At 41.0% G+C, this 18,195-nt stretch overlaps 1 protein-coding gene across 1 annotated transcript in view; it reads right to left on the reverse strand.

The window, feature by feature from the left end:
* Positions 1 to 16,527: 16,527 nt before the first annotated feature.
* Positions 16,528 to 18,195, reverse strand: part of LOC110741837 (zinc finger protein 431-like) — a 51,678-nt gene continuing 50,010 nt past the window's right edge. Inside the window, exon 5 of the transcript XR_004181550.1 lies at positions 16,528 to 16,645. The gene's annotated coding sequence lies outside the window, so the exon portion shown is untranslated. The remainder of the gene's footprint in view (positions 16,646 to 18,195) is intronic.

The following is an 18,195-nucleotide window of genomic DNA, read 5'->3' on the forward strand; positions in this document are numbered from 1 at the left end:
ATGCCCAAGTCATGCTTATGCCTCTTGAGAAGAGGACCCCCACTAGGACCCAGATGATGCAGTTCACCTTCAGCACCCACAAAAGTGCTGAGAAGCACTTCTGCAAAGGCGTAAAGGATGATAAAAGAAAAAGGCAACCAATATAAAAATCTCAGAGGTTCTCCAGGGTGCATATAAAAGCACCAGCCAGTTTTATGAAAGACTTTATGAGGCATTTTGGTTGTACACTCCATTTAACCCTGAGGCTGTTGAAAATCAGTGCATGGTGAATATGGCATTTGTAAGGCAGGCCCAAGGAGATATCAGGTGTAAATTGCAGAAGTTAAAAGCTCCATAGATGTGAATGCTACTCAGCTTATTAAAGTGACTACCACAGTGTACATTAACAGAGATCTGGAGGCAAAGAAAAAGGCTGATTGGAGGCTTAAAAAAGGCTACTTTACTAGCAGCAGTCCTTACAAGAAAAGAAGCTGGCCTTGCAAGGAGGTGTGGATACAGGCATGAACGCAGTCATGGAAAAGGCTACTCTGGACAGGAGTTTGAAAGCTGGTCAAGGCTAAAGAGAAATGAATGTTCACAGTGCAAAAGGAAAGGATACTGGAAGGATAAAGTTCAAAAGAATAAAGGAAATGGTCAAGGCCATGGTATTAAAAAAACCACTGGCCAAGGGCTACTGCACCCGGGAGAAACCCAAGATCCCCTGCACCTGCTGTGGAAGGCAGAATATAAAGTGTCGGGGAAAATAGCTCAAATCTCCTCTAAAAGTGTCCAGTATTTAAGCTTTTATGTAAGCCAAGAGGGAAGATGATTTAGTAGTGAACAAAAGCAGGCCGTTTGTGCACTTTGTATTCCAACCACCCTGCATCCAATAAGAGAGTTCCTAAGGGCAGCAAGGTTCTGCAGCATTTAGATCCCAAATTTCTTGCTCATCGCTAAGCCATTACATGAAGTGACAAAGGGGAGGAAAGAAAAATACCCTCCTCTAGGAGGCCAACCAAGAGAAGGCTTTTAAAGAAATCAAAGAAGCCTTAACTCAGGCCCCAGCTTTAGGACTGCCAGATCTAACTAACTAAGCTTTTCTTTTTATATATCCATAAGTGAAAGGGAGACCATAAGGGTTCTAACTCAACCATAAGGTCATGGCATCACCCAGTGACATATTTATCTAGACAGTTAGACTCTGTGGCACTTGAATGGCCTCCTTATTTAAAATTGCTGCCACTGCCCTACTGGTACAAAAAACTAATAAATTGACTTTAGAGACTGTGAATACCCTAAACCTGGCTACCTGGCTCCTCATCAAGTCAGTGTCAGGAGACCCCCTTCTTTACTGCGTGGACATGGTAGATAAAGTGTTCTCAAGCTGGAGAGATTTAACACATTGGCCCCTCAGGGACCCAGACATTGAATATTTTGCTGATGGAAGCAGTTTCATACTAAAAGGAGTCTGCTGAGCTGGATATGCAGTGGTGACTTTGGACTCAGTAATAGAGGTGCGGTCTTTGTCTACAGAAACCTCTGCTTAGAAAGCAGAGTTGATAGTTCTGACAAGAGCTCTCTGGCTAGCAGAAGACCAAAAGACAAATATTTACACAGATTCCAAATATGCTTCTGCCACTTTGCATGTTCATGAGGCTATTTACAAAGAAAAAACACTTTTAACTGCTGGAAGTAAATAAATAAAATACAAGGAAGAAATTTTACAGCTCTTAAATGTTGTATGGGCCCCAAAAGAGGTGGCACTGATGCACTGCAAGGGGCACCAAAAAGCAAGAACACTAAAGGCTAAAAAAAAAATAAAAAGGCAGACAAAGAGTCAAAGCAGGCTGCAATGACAACTCCACCTTCTAAAGAGGAAGCCTTAGCTATGCCTCTCCTCCTGGAGATTCCACTCCCAGATATCTCAAGCTATGCTCCAAATGAAAAGGCTTGGTTTGGTCGGAAAACAGGAAAATATCTTAAAGATGCAAGGTGGCTATTCTCTGATGGGAGGCTAGCCACCCCAGAGACAATAGTCCAAGGTTTGTGAAGTAGATCCATCAAGGAACACACATTAGAAGGACGGCCCTAGAGACTTTGATAGGTTGACATTTCTATATGCCACCGCTGTCTGCCATCACCCATGCAGTTTGTGAACAGTGTCTATCCTGTGCCCGGAATAATCCAAAACAAGGACCTGCTCAGCCCCCAGGAGTTCAGGAAACAGGAGCCATGCCCTGTGAAAAACTGTTTATGATCTTCAACGAATTGCACCGAGAGGGGGGTGTTGTGGGAAGTCAGGGATCCCAAACGGAGGGACTGGCTGAAACCATGGCAGAAGAACATAAGTTGTGAATATTTCATGGACATTTATCCCTTCCCCAATCAATACTCTTATAATTTCCTATGCCTGTCTTTACTTTAATTTCTTAATCCCATCATCTTTGAAAGCTGAGGATGTATGTTGCCTCAGGACCCTGTAATGACTGCTTTATCTGCACAAATTTTTTGTGAAGCATGTGTGTTTGAACAATATGAAATCTGGGCACCTTAAGAACAGGATAACAGTGATTTTCAGGGAACAAGGGAGATAACCTTAAAGTCTGGCTGCCTGTGGGCTAGGCAGGACAGAGCCATATTTCTCTTATTACCAAAAACAGGTAAAATAAATATCGCTGAATTCTTTCCTCAGTAAAGAATATTAATAATTAACAGCACTGGGAAAAGAATGCATTCCCAGGGGTGGCCTCTAAAATGGCCGCCCTGGGAGTATCTGCCTTATGCAGATGAGATAGGAATGAAACATGCCCTAGTCTCCTGCAGCACCCCCAGGCTTGCTAGGATTAGGAAATTCCAGCCTGGCAAATTCTAGTCAGACCAGTTCTCTGCTCTTGAACCCTGTTAAGATGTTTATCAATGACAATGTGTGTCCAGCAGGACATGGACCTTCATTAGCAATTCTAGTTTTGCCCTGACCTTGTGATCTCCCTCTGACCTTCTGCCTTGTGATCTTTTGTTGCCCTTGAAGCACGTGATCTCTGTGACCCACACCTTTGATAATTGCTAATAAAAATTTGCAATTGCTAATAAAAATACATTCCCACCCCTTTGATAATTGCTAATAAAAACTTGCTGGTTTTACGGCTCAGGGGGCATCACAGAACCTGCCGACATGTGATGTCTCCCCCGGACACCCAGCTTTAAAATTTCTCTCTTTTGCACTCTTTCCATTTATTTCTCAGACTGGGTGACACTTAGGGAAAGTAGAAAAGGATCCACATTGAAATACTGGGGGCTGAATTTCCCCTGATAGGGGGGTTATCAATACATGTTGGTGTTCATTTGCACCTTTTCAGGATAAGTCAAGTCCTTCCTCACCCAGACAAAGAAGGCACTAGAGGTGACCAAAGTGTTGTTAAAAGACATTATTCCCAGATCTGGACTGCCTCTAACTCTAAGGTCAGACAATGGGCCGACATTTGTGGCTGAAATAGTTCAGGGCTTAACTCAACTATTAAAAATAAAGTGTAAATTACATACAGACTACAGGCTGCAGAGCTCAGGTAAAGTGGAGTGCATAAACCAGACTCTCAAACAGCTGCTGAGGAAATTTTGTCAAGAAACTCATCAAAGGTAGGATCAGGTCTTGCCCATGGTTCTCTTCTGAGTCAGGTGCACTCCCACCCAACAAACTGGGTATTCGCTCTATAAGATTTTGTTCGGCTGGCCACACCCCATCATAAGTCAGATTAAAGGGAATCTCTATAAACTAGGAAAACTAACTTTGAGAAGGCAAATGCAGGGTTTAAATATGGCCATGCAAAAGATGCATGGCTAGGTATAAAAAAAAAATGCCTATAAGTCTAACAGACCCAGTATACCCTTTCAAACCTAAGGACTTTGTTTAGGTTAAAAAAAATTGAAACCAACCACTCTAAGACCCATAGAGGATAGGCCCCATACTGTAATAATGTCCACTCCCACTGCTGTTAAATTTGCAGGTGTCACACCTTGGATTCACCATAGTCGGCTGAAACCAGCAGCAGCAGCGACTCCTGATGATGACCAGTGGATTAGCCAACAAGACCCAGATCACCCCACCCGAATAGTCCTACAGCAAAACCCAACCACCAGTAAGAAGGACAACTGCCCTGATCTGACCACACCGGAGGTTGGTCAGTCTATGTATGACTGAAGCTTGAGGATCCTGCAAGTTCTATATAGTCACATCCCGGAAGCTGACTAGTCTACGCACAGCCAAAGCTAAAAGGACCATCTCCAGATAAGTAAATGTACATACAATTCATAAGCCTAGCTATAATTCTGTCAATACTGATTGTTCTGTTGTTATATTATTACTGCAAATGCTTCAAATGTCTATGCCCAGAGAAAGGTTTGCTGTGCCCATGTGTAGTATAAGCATGTTTCTATTACATACACTGATGTTCTTACCATTTTTGCCTACACTAAAAGGGGAGAAATCTCTAAAAAAATGCCCACACTGTGTAGACACTACCTGAGTAAGGAATACCATAATTACAACTCTACTGGACCATACCTACTATAAATGTACAGAAACAAAGTTAGGAACCTGCACATACAACCAGACCACCTACTCAGTCTGTGACCCAAGAAATAATCAGCTAGATGTGTGTTATGATCCTATGTTCTAACCCTACGAATTCTGGTTTAAAGTACATATTAAATCAGAGAAAAAAAAAAGGAGAGCTTATAGCTTGAACCAAAAAAGCCCCTCCCTCCTATAAAGGGCCTGTTTCCTTGTACTTTGACGCCTGCCATGCCACTTATGTTCATAATCCCAAAAACCAGATTATAAGACAAGGACATGCAATCCATTAAATTTTACTATCTTAAAGCCAGAGCTACCTTTTTGGTCTACAGGACGGACAGCACTATTATGAGTTGATAGACAAGGAGCAGGCCTTGGAGTTCCACTACTAATTGTCAAAAAGACTAGAAGGACCCAAATGCTTCCAACCCCACAATTCCGGGTCCATAAGTCATTCTATAAGCATTTTCATCAGACGGTGCCTGAGCTTCCCCCATCAACTGAAAACTTAATTGCTCAACTAGCTGAAAACATAGCTGGCAGTTTAGGAATTTCCTCATGCTGTGTATGTGGAGGAACTAATATGGGGGACCAGTGGCCATGGAAGGCAAAGAAATTAATGCCACAAGATAACTTCACTTCGCTTAACCCTGCCAGTGAATCAACAGCCTCAGTCAGTGTTTGGCTGTGAAAAACCTCCATAATTGGGAAGTACTGTATCACCCGATGGGGAAAGGCTTTCACAGAAGCAGTAGGAGAAACAACTTGCCTAGGACAACAGTATTACGATGAGGCTAAAAACAAAACTCTGTGGAGAAATGCCCAGAATGACTTCTATTTACCAGATCCAAACCCTGTCTCTTTTTTTTTTTTTTTTTTTTTTGAGACGGAGTCTCGCTCTGTCGCCCAGGCTGGAGTGCAGTGGCCGGATCTCAGCTCACTGCAAGCTCCACCTCCCGGGTTTACGCCATTCTCCTGCCTCAGCCTCCCGAGTAGCTGGGACTACAGGCGCCCGCCACCTCGCCCGGCTAGTTTTTTGTATTTTTTAGTAGAGATGGGGTTTCACCATGTTAGCCAGGATGGTCTCGATCTCCTGACCTCGTGATCCACCCGTCTCGGCCTCCCAAAGTGCTGGGATTACAGGCTTGAGCCACCGCGCCCGGCCTCTTTTTTTTTTTAATTATTATTATACTTTAAGTTCTAGGGTACATGTGCACAATGTGCAGGTTTGTTACATATGTATACATGTGCCATGTTGGTGTGCTGCACCCATTAACTCATCATTTACATTAGGTATATCTCCTAATGCTATCCCTCCCCTCCTCCCCACAATAGGCCCCAGTGTGTGATGTTCCCCTTCCTGTGTCCAAGTGATCTCATTGTTCAATTCCCACCTATGAGTGAGAACATGCGGTGTTTGGTTTTCTGTTCTTGCAATAGTTTGCTGAGAATGATGGTTTCCAACTGCATCCATGTCCCTACAAAGGACACGAACTCATCCTTTTTTATGGCTGCATAGTATTCCATGGTGTATATGTGCCACATTTTCTTAATCCAGTCTGTCACTGATGGACATTTGGGTTGATTCCAAGTCTTTGCTATTGTGAATAGTCCTGTAATAAACATACGTGTGCATGTGTCTTTATAGCAGCATGATTTATAATCCTTTGGGTATGTACCCAGTAATGGGATGGTTGGGTCAAATGCAAATCTTTTCTCTTGATTCTCTAAGCCACACTTGGCATCAACTAGAGGCTCCAAATGCTTGGAAGGCACCCGCTGGCCTATATTGGACCTGTGGAGCACAGGCATATCGGCAACTGCCGGCTAAATGGACAGGGGCATGTGTGTTAAGAACAATCAAGCCATCCTTCTTTCTAATTCCTCTAAAGCAAGTGGAACTCTTAGGATACCCAGTCTATGATGAAAATAAAAGAACTAGAAGAAGCATAATCACAAAAATAGACACAAATGTCAAAAAGGATGTAGACATAGGAAAGTAAAAAGATAATGAATGGCCTCCTGAAAGAACCATTAAATATTATAGGCCAGCTACCTGGGTGCAAGACAGGTCATGGAGATACTGCACCCCAATCTATATGCTCAACTGCATCATAAGGTTGCAGGCAGTCCTTGAAATTATAACTAATGAAACATCAAAGGCACTAGATTTATTGGCAATACAAACAACACAAATAAGAAGTGCTATATATCAAGATAGACTGGCTTTAGATTACCTCTTAGTCTCAGAAGGGGAATATGTGGAAAATTTAATTTAACCAACTGTTGCCTAGTAATTGATAGTAATGGCCGAGCTGTCATTGAAATCACAGCTCGAATGCACAAGTTCACTCATGTTCAGTTCAGATATGGTCTGGGTGGTCCCTGGATTCCTTTTTTGGAGGATGGTTCTCAAATTTTGGAAGATTCAAAACCCTCATTGGTGAGTTCTTGCTTATTCTTGGTATCTGCCTCATCCTCCCTTGCCTTTTATCCCCTGTTTATTAGGAATATTCAGTCAACTATGGAGGCAACAGTAACCTGACACGCTACCGTGCAGTTGATGGCATTAATAAAACATCAGTCACTGCCAGTAGAAGAAAAAGCTCAGCTCCATGAAGAGGTGGCAAATAGTGGTGCTTTCTATTAACACCTTTGTTATAAAAAGCACCAAAGGGGGGAAATGGAACAGAAATTAAATGAAATTAAAGAATATGTAAGCAGAAACTCTGTTGTATGTAAGAAAACCTAATTCCCCCAAGAAAGAGAAAGAGCTGGAGTCCTTTAAAAATTAACTGCCTGTTTTTCCGTGGCTAGCGAGCCTTATCTCTCCTCCTTTCCCAGGCATTGTGAAGACCCTGTTTCTCTAGCTGTGCAGCTGCAAGGTCACTAGATGGATAAACTCAAACCATAAAACATGTTTTTCCCTGGAAAGTAAAAAATTATGTAATGCATGTGTCAGTTAATTGAATAACTGCCTTTGTTTCTCACTTCTGTAACATGCTTCCCCCTGCACAGATCTCCCCCTGCCGCCCCACAAAATGCTTAAAAGGTAACTTAAATCTTTGTTCAGGGCTCGGTCCTTTGGATGTTAATCCGACTGGGCTGGTGCACCTAAATAATAAATATCCTCCTCAACCCCATCAGTCTCTCTGATTCCTTATCAATCCTGCTACAGTATCCCAAAAGACAAGCAACAAAAACAACAACAAACTGACTCCAGTGAGATGGTGTAAGAGCTTGCAAAGTAAAATGCACCTGGGACAGTCACCGAGAAATAGTGCAGTGTCTCCTGAATGGGTCGTTCTTGGGCACATAAGTGAGCAGGAGTGGGTGGAAGAATCTCTCAAGTGATTGAATGGCCTGATTTGAAACCTGAGTCAGACACATCTGTTATTTAACCAGCACTGCTATTTCTGGATTTGTCACCTTGAAGAGATTTGTTCACTTATTTTGATCTCAGTTTTTTAGCTGTAAATTGCATTATATTAGTAGGGCTTGAAAGGTAGAAAAATATGTACAAAGGGCATAAAAGAAGTGGGTTTCAAAAAATTAATATCATATATTTCATTTGTTAAAAATTCTCACTGGTGTGGTGCCTCACGCTTGTAATCCCAGCACTTTGGGAAGCCAAGGCTGGTGGATCACGAGGTCAAGAGATGGAGACCATCCTGGTCAACATGGTGAAACCCCGTCTCTACCAAAAATGCGAAAACTTGGCTGGGTGTGATGGCGCGTGCCTGTAGTCCCAGCTATTCGGGAGGCTGAGTCAGGAGAATCACTTGAACCCGGGAAGTGAAGGTTGCAGCGAGCGGAGATCGCACCATTGCACGCCAGCCTGGTGACAGAGCGAGGCTCCGTCTCAAAAAACAAACAAACAAATTCTCACGTGCTGGCCAGGCAGGGTGGCTCACACCTATAATCCCAGTACTTTGGGAAGCTGAGGCAGGCAGATCACCTGAGGCCAGGAGTTCAAGAGCAGCCTGGCCAGCATGGTGAAACCACGTCTCTACTAAAAATATAAAAATTAGCTGGGCATGGTGGTGACGTGCCTGTAATCCCAGCTACTTGGGAGGCTGAGGCTGGAGAATCACTTGAACCCAGGAGTGGGGGGTTGCAGTGAGCAGAGATCGTGCCATTGCACTCCAGCCTGGGCAACAAGAGCGAAATTTCATCTCAATAAATAAATAAATAAATTCTCCCATGCCTTTTTCTTTCCCAGAGTGAGTTTGCAAATTTTCTCAGTGTGTTTTTTATGTAGCTAGGTGATTTCAAGCAGAATTTCAAGGCTTAGCTTTCAGAATGCTACCAAGAAAAAGAAGAGGAAAAATATTTTATTTTTGCTGTTGGAAATGAACACATTTTCATGAGAAAATGTGGTACATAATGGGTGAGTTACATAGATTCATGAAAACATCCGTTTCTTTTTTTGCAGGGTAATTTTTGACAGTGAGTATCTCTGTTCAAATCCTGTTATTTTGATTTCTGGGTTTCATGCTAAATTTTATAAGATGAAACTTGGTGCTGCCTAGAAGCGTTTCCATATGACTAATTGCTTACTTCACGATTTTTGATGGAATTAATAAAATAATACATTTATTTTCTGAAAGAAATAGATACTTTTGCTTTTATTTTTATTTTATTTTATTTTTTAGAGATGAAGTTTTGCTCTTGTTGCCCAGACTGGAGTGTAATGGCGTGAAAAATTAGCCAGGTGTGGTCACAGGCGCCTGTAGTCCCAACTACTCAGGAGACTGGGACGGAAAAGTGCTTAAGCCCGGGAAGCAGAGGTTGCAGTGAGCTGAGATCGTGCCTACTGCAATGATCGATGTGTGACAGGAGACTCCATCTCAAAAAAAAAAAGAGAGAGAGAAAGAAAATATGCAGTAAGTTTGTCCTGCATTTCTACACAAAGAGTACAACTGCCGTATATTTTACAACAAGTTCAGGCAGCTGCTTCTTGGTAGCAAAAAGATCTTTTCCAACAGTCCCATCAACTCTCAAGTTTCTCCTTTTGGAGACGAAAAATCTCCCCCATGTCCCATGGTCCTGTAGATGCCTAATTCTGTCACCCATAGCCACTAGCAAAGAGTGCAAGACAGATTAATCCAAAAAGATAGCAATTAACACCCTGTAGTGTGAAACCAGTTATTAGATGAGAGGGACTTTACTGAGTCTCTAACCTTCTAGATCTTAGGAAGGACTATAACCTTCCTAAGTTGGCCCTTGAATCCAGGTACAGTCAAGCATCCTTGCCTTGTATTAGGAGGAGCCTTTAACACACTCTGTCCTAGGAGAGACTCTGACTTTCCTAAGTTGTGCCTGTAACCCAATCTCATCCTTTACCCAGGTATATGCATTCCATTCACTCAAAGTCAGCCAATCCGTATCCACAGACAATTTTTTGAGGGGAGGATCTGAGGTCTCTTCAGTACAGTCCCTTTGTGGTTGCCAGGAAAATGTTACCAGAAAGAAGTCCTGATCCGGACCCCAAGAGAGGGTTCTGGGATCTTGCTCAAGAAAGAATTCAGGGCAAGTCATAGAGTAAAGTGAAAGCAAATTTGTTAAGAAAGTAAAGAAGGAGCCCGGTGCAATGGCTCACGCCTGTAATCCCAACACTCGGGGAGGCCAAAGTGGGCAGATTACGAGGTTAGGAGATCAGGACCATCCTGGCTAACACAGTAAAACCCAGTCTTTACTAAAAACACAAAAAATTAGCCGGGCGTGGTGCCGGGCACCTGTAGTCCCAGCTACTCGGGAGGCTGAGGCAGGAGAATGGCATGAACTGGGGAGGTAGAGCTTGCAGTGAGCCCAGAATGCGCCACTGCACGTCGCCTAGGCAACAGAGTGAGACTTGATCTCAAAAAAAAAAAAAAAGGAAAAGAAAGTAAAGAAGGCCGAGTGCAGTGTGCCTCATGCCTGTAGTCCCAGAATTTTAGGAGGCCGAGGTGGGTGGATTACAAAGTCAGGAGTTCGAGACCAGCCTGACCAACATGGTGAAACCCTGTCTCTACTGAAAATACAAAAATCAGCCAGGCGTGGTGGCATGCTCCTGTAATCCTGGCTACTCAGGAGGCTGAGGCAGGAGAATTGCTTGAACCCAGGGGGCGGAGGTTGCAGTGAGTCAAGATTGCACCACTGCACTCTGGCCTGGGCAACAGAATGAGACTCCATCTCACAAAAACAAAAACAAAAACAAAAAACAAGAAAGTAAAGAAATAAAAGAAATGACTGGCCGGGCATGGTGGCTCACACCTGTAATCCCAGCACTTTTGGATGCTGAGGACGGCAGATCACAAGGTCAGGAGATCGAGACCATCCTGGCTAACATGGTGAAACCCCGTCTCTACTAAAAATACAAAAAATTAGCCGGGTGTGGTGGTGTGCGCCTGTAGTCCCAGCTGCTGGGGATGTTGAGGTAGGAGAATGGCACGAACCCGGGAGGCGGAAACTTGCAGTGAGCCAAGATTGCACCACTGCACTCCAGTCTGGGCGACAGAGTGACACTCCGTCTTAAAAAAAAAAAAATAAAGGCATGGCCTTCTCTGTAGGCTGGTTGAACATTTTTATGGTTATTTCTTTTTTTCTTTTCTTTTTTTCTTTTTTTATTTGAGATAGGGTTTCTCACCCTGTCACCCAGGCTGGAGTGCAATGGTACAATCTCGGCTCACTGCAACCTCCGCCTCCCAAGTTGAAGCAATTCTCCTGCCCCAGCCTTCCAAGTAGCTGAAATTACAAACGCACGCCACCACGCCCATCTAATTTTTTGTATGTTTAGTAGAGACCGGGTTTCACCATGTTGACCAGGCTGGTTTCGAACTCCTGTCCTCATGATCCACCCGCCTTGGCCTCCCAAAGTGCTGGGATTACACGTGTGGGCCACCGCAACCGGCCTTGGTTATTTCTGAATTATATTCTAGATAAAAGGTGGATTATTTATGCCTCTCCTTTTTAGACCTTTATGGTGTAACTTCCTGATGTTGCCAGGGCATTTGTAAACTATATGGCACTGATGGGAGTATAGCAGTGAGGATGACCAGAGGCAGTCTCATCACCATCTTGATTTTGGTGGTTTTTATCCTGCTTCTTTACTGCAAGCTGTTTTATCAGCCAGGTCTTTATGACCTGTATCTTGTGCTGACTTCCAATTTCTTCTTGTGACTCAGAATGCCTAACCATCTGGAAATGCAGCCCAGTAGGTCTCAGCCTTATTTTACTCAACCCCTATTCAAAATGGAGGCTGTGTACTTCTGACAGAGTCTATGTCTGGCTATATAATAAATAAGAAAAGAGAGCACTGTCTAAGTCATAATAGGAGGGATATTTCTTTCTATAAACTGTTCCTGGAGAACACAAAGGATGAAGAATTTTAGTAATCACAGCTATTTACCAGGGTTATCTATGAGTTTCATCTTTCCACCTCTTTTTTTGTCCTATACATTTCTTCCATTTGACTTTTCCTCAGTTGTATATTATATAATAAATTGGTAAACATAACTACAGTGTTTTTCTGAGTTCTGTGAGTAGATTGATCAGATCATTGAACAATTTTTAAACAGTAGCTCAGGCACATGGATGGGCCTATGGGGTTTGTGACTGGCATCTGCAAAGAGGACAATGTTGTGGGACTGAGACCTGAACCACATCTGTGCTGACTCTGGGTGGTGTTAGAATTCAAATGTTAGACACAGAGTTGGTGTTAGAGGACTGCTTGGTATTCAGCAAAGTCTACTGATTTGGTGACAGAAGAAAGATATCACAGAGGCCTGGCCCAGAATAAAACTCTGGGTGTTTGGAAAGGGCAGGCTCTGCTCTCCTGTACACAGGTTGTCACATTTCAAATTGTCCTGTGATTCCAGGTCTCCTCCCAGGGTGAGAGAGAATGAAAACTCAGAGGAAAGGAGCTCTGATGACAGATCGCTTTTTCCCACAGCTGCCACCACAAAATTCCCACAAACTCACACACACACAAAAAAAATTGGAAGTGAAACTGTTGACCACTTCAGTTCCTTTTAATGGTAGTTAGATAGCAAGAGCTGGCATTTGGGTTAAGTCAGCCAATTCAAAACCCACAGAGATCAGTTATCAGGTATCAAATTTTAAGGCAGATTTTATTCATTAAAAGCATCTTAAGCAGCAGCAGAAATTGCAGAAATGAAGCAATTCAGATTTCCACTAATGATAATTTGTATTAAACATGTCTTTCTATTCTGTGTTGACCATTTGACATCTGCGATTCTTAACTGCTCCATAAACCTGCTGAATCACAGGCCATAGGAGGAATCACTGTTGTTTACATGCTTTTTTCAGGCAGCTCTTATGAGCCTGCAAATGTTACATTATTCCCAACTACTGACCCCAACATGCATTATTTTACTTTGTATTCAACAGGGAAATGCCCCCACGTTTTTGCTTCCAACCATCATGTTCATAAAGAAATAGTCCCAGTTCCCTGATAAGTTTGGTTTCCCGCCCCTGCATGACACAGCCTTTGTGAGGCACCCCATGGCCTGCCTTGCCTCTTGTTTCTGGTGGAAGTGTATTAAACATCTTTTAATGGCATTCACCTTTCTTTTATGAATTAGGATTCAGGCAAAATTCAAGAAATCATGTTGCTGTGCTTTGTTACCAGAAATGATATGTGGTTGAGCCCAGCATGATGGCTCATGCCTGTAATCCCAGCACTTTGGGAACCCAAGGCAGGCGGATTACTTAAGGGCAGTTCAAGAGCAGCCTGGCCAACGTAGCAAAACCCCATCTCTAACAAAAATACAAAAACTAGCCAGGTGTGGTGGTGGGCGCCTGTAATCCCAGCTACTCAGGAGGCTCAGGTAGGAGAATCACTTGAATCTGGGAGGTGGAGGTTGCAGTGAGCCAAGATCACACCACTGCACTCCAACCTAGGCGAGAGTGTGAGACTCTCAGGGAAAAAAAAAAGTAATTGACAGTTTGATAAAAATAACAATTTGTAGGCTGCTCTAGGCAGAATAGACATTTATATTCATTCTTCAAATCCATGAACATAGAATGCTTTTTCATTTGCACTATCTCTGATTACTTTCAGTAAAGTTTTGTAGTTGTTCTTGTAGATATTTTACCACCCTGGTTTGTTTTTTAGATGGAGTCTGACTCTGTCACCCAAGCTGGAGTGCAATGGCATGGTCTCGGCTCACTGCAACCTCTGCCTCCGGGGTTAAAGCGATTATCCCGCCTCAGGCTCCTGAGTAGCTCGGACTACAGGCACGTGCCACTATGCCTGGTAATTTTTTTGTATTTTTAGTAGAGACGGGGTTTCACTATGTTGGCCAGGTTGGTCTCGAACTCCTGACCTCATGATCCACCCACCTCAGCTTCCAAGTGCTGAGATTACAGGCGCCCGGCCTACCTCCCTGGTTTAATGTATTTCTAGGTATATTATTTTTTGTTTATGGCTATTGTAAAGAAAACTGTTCTTGATTTTTGTCATCAGCTTGAATGTTACTGGTCTGAGGAAATGCTATTCATTTGTGTATATCAATCAATTTTGTAGCCTGAGACTTTGCTGAAGTCATTTTTAAGCTTAGGAGTCTTTTGGTAAAATCTTTCAAGTTTTCTAGATAAAGAACTATATCATAAGTGAATAGTTTGACTTCTTTTCCTATTTGGATGCCATTTATTTCTTCATTTTGTTAGATTGCTCTGACTAGGCCTTCCAGAACTATGTTGAATAGGACTGTTCAGAGTGAAGTCTTATTTTTATTCTAATGAGAAATGCATGCAGCTCTTGCCTGTTCAGTATGTTAGCTGAGGATTTGTCATAGATGGCTCTTATTATTTTGAGGTATGTTTCATTAATGTCTACTTTTTTGAGAATATTGTAATGAATGAATACTGGATTTTCTTGAATGCTTTTACTACATCTATTTTGTTGATCTATCGTGTTGATCACATAACTTTTTGCTTTTAATTACATGGTGAATCACACGTATTGACTTGCATATGATGAAACATCCTTACATATGTGATACAACGCTCACGTTTGTGGCAACGTAACTTTTTGATTTGCCTGTGAACTAAGCTTGCTAGTATTTCATGGAGGATTTTTGTTTCAATGTTTACCAAAAACATTGGCCTGTAGTTTTTTTGTTGTTATGTCTTCACTAGATTTTGGTATCAAGATGATACGAGTTTATATAATGAGTTAAGGTGGAATTCCACGTTGATATTTTGGAATACATTCAGTAGAATTAGTACCAGCTCATCTTTGTATATATGGTAAAATTTGGCTGTGATTTTATATAATCCAGGGCTTTTTATGGTTGGTAGGTTTTTTATCACTAATTTTATTATATATTTTATACATTTTTGCCCTATTCAAGAATTCGGTTTCTTCCTGGTTCAATCCTTAAAAGTTGTGTGTATCCAGGAGTTTATTTATTTTCTCCAAATTTTCTAGTTTTCAGGCATAGAGATGTTCAAAGTCTCTCATTTTTTGTATGTATGTAGAATTAGTGATTTCACATCTCTAATATTTAAATAGATGCAGAGTGCAAAAAGGAAAAAATAGATGCACAATAGAAGTTTGACAAAATTTAACATTCCCTTATGATAAATCTCTGAAAATATTAGGTATAGAACAAATGCACTTCAACCAATAAATGGCACATATAACCAAAAAATGCCATACTAAACAGGGATATGTTGTAAGCTTTTACTTTAAGAGCTAGAACAAGGCAAGAATGTCCACTCTAGTCAGTCTTTCTAAACATAATACTAAATATCCAAGAGAAAGAAATTAGAGAATAAAATCAAAGGCATCCAGATTGGAGAAAAGGAAGTTAAATTATTCCTGTATAATTTTATACAGAAATATATCCATGTATTTACAGCTAACTGATTTTAAATACAGGTGACTGTTTTTTAAGGGAAATAACAGTATCTTCAATAAATGTTTAGAAAACTTTATATCCACCTGCAGAGAAAGAAAAGTGACACCCTCATCTCACATCATACATAAAAATAAACTCAAAATAAACTAGTCACTTAAATGTAAGGCCTAAAACTCTTAAACTACCAAAAAATAGAGTGAAAGCCCCATAACATTGGTCTGGGCAGCAAATTTTTAAATTTAACCTAAGTATCCCAGGACAGAAAAGGAAGAACAAGTCAGTCAGATCACTTCAAACTAAAAAGCTGCTGCACAGAATCTGATACAATCAACAGAATGCGACAACTAAAAAAAGGGAGAAAATATTTGCAAATTATATGTGACAAGGGGTTAATATCAAAAATATATAAAAACTCAAATGACAATACAACAAAAATAAGTAACTATTAAAAATAAGTAGCTGAAATAAGTATTTTTCAAAAAAGATACATACATAATGGCCAATGGATATATTTAAAAATGCTGTCAATTGTCACAAAAAGGCAAGACAAAAAAGAAAAAACAAAACTAGGAGATGTCAACTCATTCCTGTTAGAATGACTCTTATTAAAAAGAAAAAGTGTTGGTAAAGATGTGAAGAAAAGGGAAGGGTTGCACACTGTTGGTTTGAAATGTAAATGAAGACAGAGATTATGAAAAACAAAATAGAGATTTCTCAAAAAGCTTAAACTACCATGTCATAAAAGCAATTGCGCTACAGGATATGTATCCAAAAAAAATAAAATCAGAATGAAGAAACATTTGCTGTTCTGTTGTTTGCAGCACTTTTCACAATAGCCACAATATAGAATAAACAGTTCAACATCTAATGAGTAAATGAAGACTATGTGGTAGATATATACAGTGGAATACTATTTATTATTTAAATAAGAAAATTCCTTTTTTTTCTCGAGACTGAATCTCACTCTGCTACCTAGACTGGAGTGGAGTGGCACGATCTCAGTTCACTGCAAACTCTGCATCCCTGGCTCAAGGGATTCTCATGCCTCAGCCTCTGGAGTAGCTGGGATTACAGGCGTGCACTACCATGCCCAGCTGTTTTGGTTTTTTAGTAGAGACGGAGTTTTTCCATGTTGACCAGGCTGGTCTCAAACTCCTGGGCTCAAGCAATCCACCTGCCCTGGCTTCCCACAGTGCTGAGATTACAGGTGTGAGCTACCACACCTGGCCTAAAAAAAAAGAAAAAAAGACTGTATTATTTTAAATCACATGGATTCAGCTGGAGGACATTATATTAGTTCGGATAGGCCAGGCACAGAAAGATTAGTGTCTCATGATTTCACCTACACATGGATTCCAAAAAACTTAATCCCATTGATGTAGAGAGTAGAGTAAAATGGTGACTATCAGATGCCAAGGTATTTAGAAGAAATGGAGGGTTGGAAAAATGTCTGTCAAATAATACATAATTATAGTCAAATAGGAGAAACAGGTTCAAGAGATTTATTGTTCAACATGGTGACTATAGTTCATAATGTATTTGGATTTTTGAAAAATGATAAGACAATGTCACGTGGTCTCACCAAAAACATGTTAACTATATGAGATAAAGTATTAATTACCTAGAAATAATAACAATGTATATATACTTCAAAATATTATGTTCTACAGAAAAAGTACACATTTTATCTGTCAAGTTAAAATTTTTAAAACATTATAAAAGAATAACAATGTGTCAAATACTGTGTCTTTGTGATTGGCTAAATAGTATAAAAATGCATAGTTTGGGGACTATTGTCATTTAATTTTTTAGTCATAATCATAGGAATTCTGATATTTAACAGTATGTTCAAAATATTGGGCCGGGCGCGGTGGCTCAAGCCTGTAATCCCAGCACTTTGGGAGGCCGAGACGGGCGGATCACGAGGTCAGGAGATCGAGACCATCCTGGCTAACATGGTGAAACCCCGTCTCTACTAAAAATACAAAAAACTAGCCGGGCGAGGTGGCAGGCGCCTGTAGTCCCAGCTACTCGGGAGGCTGAGGCAGGAGAATGGCGTAAACCCGGGAGGCGGAGCTTGCAGTGAGCTGAGATCCGGCCACTGCACTCAAGCCTGGGTGACAGAGCGAGACTCCGTCTCAAAAAAAAAAAAAAAAAAATATTGTTTTACAGAAAAAGTGCACATTTTATCTGTCAAGAGAAAATATTTTTAAAACGTTATAGAATAAGAATGTGTCAAATACTGTCTGTGTCTTTGTGATAATCTTGGCTAAACAGTATCAAAAATATGTATTTTGGGGCTATTATTGTCATTTGTCAGTCATAACCATAGGAACTCTGATATTTAACAGCGTGTTCTGGACCCAGCACATTGCATGGGAGAAGCTTATGTACTTTAGGACTTTTACTTTAAGCTTAGGGCACCTGGAGTTTCTGGTGCTGATGGTAATGGTATGAAAGACACTAAAGGGGCAGGTGTTGTTTATGGTCCCATGACTGGCCACTCTGTGAACACAGTAAACTAGTTTGCATGCAAAACAACAGAGAATGTTTTAATCCAAAAGCTGTCATGATCTCCAAATGTTTTTCAGAGAAAATGACCCAGGAGTTGGCTATAGCTTGGTGATTAAAAATAAAAACCGTAGACTAAACTTCTCCCACTAAATATATATATATATAAAATAAGATAATCATATAATATATATAAAAATATATAAGAGAAATTTCTTCAAATTGTAAAATCAATATGGAAAAGATATATTTTTCTAAAGTTTAAAT

Source organism: Papio anubis, unplaced genomic scaffold (assembly GCF_008728515.1).
Source record: "Papio anubis isolate 15944 unplaced genomic scaffold, Panubis1.0 scaffold332, whole genome shotgun sequence".
Classification (NCBI taxonomy): Eukaryota; Metazoa; Chordata; class Mammalia; order Primates; family Cercopithecidae; genus Papio; species Papio anubis.